This window comes from Notechis scutatus, chromosome 8 (assembly GCF_049901735.1).
Source record: "Notechis scutatus isolate UNSWTSFEM ecotype Mainland chromosome 8, rNotScu1.2, whole genome shotgun sequence".
Taxonomy (NCBI): Eukaryota; Metazoa; Chordata; class Lepidosauria; order Squamata; family Elapidae; genus Notechis; species Notechis scutatus.
Window position 1 is genome coordinate 24,082,246 of NC_142016.1, and position 5,618 is coordinate 24,087,863.

Below are 5,618 nucleotides of genomic sequence, written 5' to 3' on the forward strand. Positions count from 1 at the left end.
TGGCTGGGGAATTCTGGGAGTTGAAGTCCACGCATCATCAAGCATGCAGACTGGGGGAATTCTGGGAGTAGAAGTCCATGCATCTTAACACATGCTGGCCAGGGAATTCTGGGAGTTGCAGTTGCAGTCCAGCGATCTTAAAGCATTCTGGTTGGGGAATTCTGGGAGTTGAAGTCCACGCATCATCAAGCATGCAGACTGGGGAATTCTGGGAGTAGAAGTCCATGCATCTTAACACATGCTGGCCAGGGAATTCTGGGAGTTGCAGTTGCAGTCCAGCGATCTTAAAACATGCTGGCTGGGGAATTCTGGGAGTTGAAGTCCATGCATGCTGGCTGGGGAATTCTGGAAGTTGAAGTCCATGCACCTTAAAGCATCCTGGTTGGGGAATTCTGGGAGTTGAAGTCCACGCATCATCAAGCATGCAGACTGCGGAATTCTGGGAGTCGAAGTCCACCCCCTCTCAAAAAAGTTCCAAGGTTGAGAAACACAACTCTTGTCCTTGTGAAAGAAACTTTGCAACGAGGGCAAGCTGGCTTCAGCAGAGAAAAACAGGTCTAATTTCATCCGTGCCATGAGACTCATTAATTAAAGCAAAGGACGGTTCTCTTCCCTGGCCAGCTATGAAGGTGATGAGACGTTCAGGACTCTGGGAAGCAAACAGAGGTGGGGGGGTGGGATGGGGGGGGGGGGGGGGGAATGATGGGGAAAGCGAGATAAACAAGCTTGCCAGGGATCTCTTGCAAGTCTGCCCTGGGGGTGAGGAGCTGTCAGTATTAAGGCAAATGAGAAATGATACGCTTAGGCAGAAGCTGCTATCCGACACGGTGGCAAGCGATGCTCAATGCTTTAATGCAAGCGTGTCGCACGACCGCCGAATTCTCCCTTTTGGAATAGAATAACAAGAGTTGGAAGGGACCTTGGAGGTCCTCTAGTCCAACCCCCTGCTCTAGCAGGAAACCCTACCGAATTTAGCTTTCAAGAAGAGACTGGACTGTCATCTGTCAGAAATGGTGTAGGGTCTCCTGCTTGAGCAGGGGGTTGGACTAGATGACCTACAAGGTCCCTTCCAGCTCGTTATTCTATTCTATTCTACTCTACTCTACTCTACTCTACTCTACTCTACACTATATTCTATTCTATTCTACTCCTATTCTATTTTCTATTCTATTCTTTCCTATTCTATCTTCTATTCTATTCTACATTATTCTATTCTATTCTATTATTCTATTTGATTCTACATTATTCTGTTCTGTTCCGTTCCGTTCCGTTCCGTTCCATTCTATTCTATTCTACTCTATTCTCTATTATTCTATTCTATTCTACTCCAATTCTATTCTATTTTCTATTCTATTCTTTCCTATTCTATTTTCTATTCTATTCTTTCCTATTCTATTTTCTATTCTATTCTATTCTATTCTATTCTATTCTATTCTATTCTATTCTATTCTATTCTATTCTATTCTATTCTATTCTATTCTATTCTATTCTATTCTATTCTATTCTATTCTATTCTATTCTACTCTATTCTACTCTATTCTATTCTCTATTCTTCTATTCTATTCTACTCTATGTTATTCTGTTCTATTCTCTATTCTACATTATTCTATTCCATTCCATTCCATTCTACATTATTCTACTCTATTCTATTTCAGACAGATGGTTATCCAATCTCTCTTAAAAACCTTCCAGTGTTGGAAGCATTTTACCACTTCTGGAGCCAAGTCGTTTTGAGCAAGGCTTTCCTCTGAGTTTGAAGTTTGCTGGTGGGGGACGGGGGGTGGTGGTGTCACATCCGTAACATCCTTATCACATCCTTATCATCGCTTGTCCGGGCTGCTGCAGGTACTCAACTTACAACCACTCACTTAGGGACTGTTCAATGTTACTAGGGTGCTGGAAAAAAAGGACCGACGACCATTTTCCACACTTACGACCGTTGCTGCATCCCCACAGTCACGGGAAGCAAAATTCTGATGCTCAGCAATTGGTTTGCACTTACGACCGTCACTGTGGTTCCCCTTTCATGACCTTCCGACAAGCAACATCATCGGGGCATTCACGGATTCCCGTGTGGCTAATTTAACGGGAGTGATTCGCTTAACGACCGGGAGGGGGGACGAGAAAGGGGGCAAACCTCTCCGAACGAATGTCTCACTTTAACCACAGAAATGTTGGGGCTCCCTCGTGGTCATAAGTCGAGGACTAGCTGTATTTTGGGGGGAAATCAAAGGTCAATCAGCCTAGGCTGACCTTTTAAGGTCAACGAGGCTTGGCTTTGGGCAAGGACATCCCCAAATGGCTCTTAGAAGGAATACAGAGAAGGCTCAATCTTTCTACCATCCAAGGGCATCTCTTGCACCTCATTGTGGGGGTGGGGGGATGTGATAAGGGGGGAGGGAATAATTAAAACAGGGATCCCCAAACTTGGCAACTTTAAAGACTTGTGGACTTCAACTCCCAGAATTCCCCAGCCAGCATGTCTTACGATAGCTGGACCAACTCCCAAAATTCCCCAGCCAAAGATGCATGGACTCCAACTCCCAGAATTCCCCAGCCAGCATGCTTTAAGATTGGTGGATTGCGATGAGAACTCCCAGAATTCCCCAACCAGCATGCGTTAAGATGCATGGACTTCAACTCCCAGAATTCCCCAGTCAGCATGTTTTAAAATGGCTGGACCAGCTCCCAGAATTCCCCAGCCAAAGATGCGTGGACTTCAACTCCCAGAATTCCCCAACCAGCATGTTTTAAGATAGCTGGACCGACTCCCAGAATTCCCCAGCCAAAGATGCATGGACTCCAACTCCCAGAATTCCCCAGCCAGCATGCTTTAAGATGCATGGACTTCAGCTCCCAGAATTCCCCAGTCAGCATGTTTTAAGATTGGTGGATTGCGATGAGAACTCCCAGAATTCCCCAACCATCATGTTTTAAGATAGCTGGACCAACTCCCAAAATTTCCCAGCCAAAGATCCATGGACTTCAACTCCCAGAATTCCCCAGTCAGCATGTTTTAAAATGGCTGGACCGACTCCCAGAATTCCCCAGCCAAAGTTGCATGGATTTCAACTCCCAGAATTCCCCAGCCAGCGTCTTTTAAGCTATGCTGGCTGAGGCATTCTGGAAGCCGAAGTCCACCAGTCTTAAAAGTTGCCAAGCTTGGAGACCTCTGAATTAAAAGCTAAGATGCTGCAATTCAGCGCGTTATTAATAAAACATGCCCCTTCCCGGAAGGGGAAAAACAGTGGATCATTCCTCTTTTTCTAAAATCCGCAGTCCTGGAATTCAGGAAGGAGGCATGCTCGGCTCTTCCCCAAACCGCAGCAACGATGGGACGGTTAAAATACCGGATTTAATCCTTGGTGGGGGGAGGGCACCGGGGATGGGGGGAGGCAGTCCTTTTGGGAAATCACAATTACTTTCCTAGGGCTGCCCCCTCCTCCTCCCCCCCCGAGCCCTTGCCGTGTGCCAAGCCACACTTGCCAAGCAAGATTGCTGGTTGGCACCTGCCCTGTGCTTGCCCAAAATGCCAAATTTTTCAAAAAGAAAAAAAAAAGCAAGCCAGAAAGTTCCAGAGAATAAATAATGAGCCAGATACGGTACAGAGATTCCAGGCACCCCATCACAACTCGAGGTGTGTCATTCAGGTGACAACGGGAGGTTGTGGGTCTTGCTGGAGACGGGAGGAGAGAAGCTTGGAACCGAAATCTCCTTTCGGTGAATCGCAACGGTGGATCGAGCCGATTCCAAACTCGGCGACCAATGAGGGTTTTATCGGTTTCATTTGGACCTCCGGGTAAGTCCTCGACTTACAAACAGTCCATTTAAGCCGAAGTGACCACAACACTGGAAAACAAAAGGGACTTGTGGCCGTTTTTCACACTTACGACCGCGTCAGGGGATCCAAAGGGGCAACTGACTCATATTTATGACGGTTGCAGCATCCTAGAGGTCCCTGCCAATCCGCTTTTTATGACTGGCTGGCAAGCAACTGGATTTGCTTCACAACCGTGGCGAGAAAAAGTCGTAAAACGGGGGCAAAAAGCTCACTTGAGAAGTGTCTTGTTTAAGGAACAGAACATTGGGGGCTCGATTGCCGTCATAAGTCGAGGATTCCCTTGTACTGAATTATCCTAATTTCAAGGTTTGGGCATTGCACAGAACTCTGCAGCAACCAAACAAGCTGGGTTTGCATAACGTGGTCAGCCAGAGGAAAAACAAGGTAAAAATGAAGAAAGCTCTCGTGGGAACCGGTTGCTGATACATCCTTAAATAAACCCCGAAGGATAAACACAGTGTCTGAACTCATGCATAACACCCCACAATTATGTTCCGCTCACAGCTTAAGGCAGCAACATTTTCCAACCTCAGCCACTTGAATAGCATAGCATAGCACAGCATATAGAATAGAGTAGAATAGCAAATAGAAAATAATAGAATATAGAATAGAAAACAGAATAGAAAATATAGAATAAAAAATATAGAGTAGAATAGAAAATAGAATATAAAATAGCAAATAGAAAATAGAATGGAGTAGAATATATAGAATAGAGTAGAATAGAAAATAGAAAAGAATATAGAATATAAAATAGAATATAGAATACAGAAGAGTAGAATATAAAATATAGAATAGACTATAAAATAGAATAGAATATAGAATAGAAAATATAGAGTAAATAGAAAATATAGAATATAAAATAGAATATAGAGTAGAATAGAAAATAGAATACGAATAGAATAACAGAGTTGTAAGGGACCTTGGAGGTCTTCTAGTCCAACCCCCTGCTTAGGCAGGAAACCATTTCAGACAAATTGTTGTTCAATCTCTTTTTAAAAACTTCCAGTGTTGGAGAATTCAAAACTTCTGGAACTTAATTCCACCGATTAATTGTTCTGTCAGGAAATTTCTTCTTGTATCTTGGTTGCTTCTCTCCTTGATTTTAGTTTCCATCCATTGCTTCTTGTCCTGCCTTCAGGTGCTTTGGAGTATAGATTGACCCCCTCCTCTTCTTCGTGGCAGCCCCCTCCTCCGCCCAGGTATTGGAAGGCTGCTATCCTGTCTCCCCTGGTCCTTCTTTTCATCAAACTAGCCGTGCCCAGTTCCAGCAACCGTCCTTTATACGTTTTAGCCTCCAGTCCCCTAATCATCTTGGTTGATCTTCTCTGCACTCTTTCTAGAGCCTCAAACATCTTTCAACTCCCAGAATCCCCCAACTTGCATGATTTAGCATCAAACTTGAACATAGAGCTGCTCCCCCAATCTGTCTGCTTCCCTGATTTCTCAAAAGTCCAGCTTTTCAGCAATCCACTGCAGTATTTTTCAACTTGAGCAACTTTTAAGAAGGGCATAGAATAGAGAATACTCCCAGAATTCCTTCAAATGCCGGTTGGGGGGGAATCCTGGGAGTTGAAGTCCGTCCAATTTCATGTTGCCAAGGTTGAAAAAAAAAATGGGTTAGGGCAGAGGTCTCCAAACAGGGCGAGTTTTAAGACTTGCGGACTTCAACTCCACAAGTCCACAAGTCTTAAAGTTGCCAAGTTTGTGGACCTCTGGCTTAGGGCAACAGTTTGCAGTCAGTGACATCGGGATATGGAGTTTACAAAATAGCAAAAAC

General features: G+C 44.5%; 1 protein-coding gene across 2 annotated transcripts in view; it reads right to left on the reverse strand.

Annotated features, from left to right (window-relative positions):
• The window catches only part of B3GNT8 (UDP-GlcNAc:betaGal beta-1,3-N-acetylglucosaminyltransferase 8), a 133,358-nt gene that overhangs the window by 51,110 nt on the left and 76,630 nt on the right, over nucleotides 1-5,618 (reverse strand). The gene's annotated exons all lie outside the window — the stretch shown is intronic.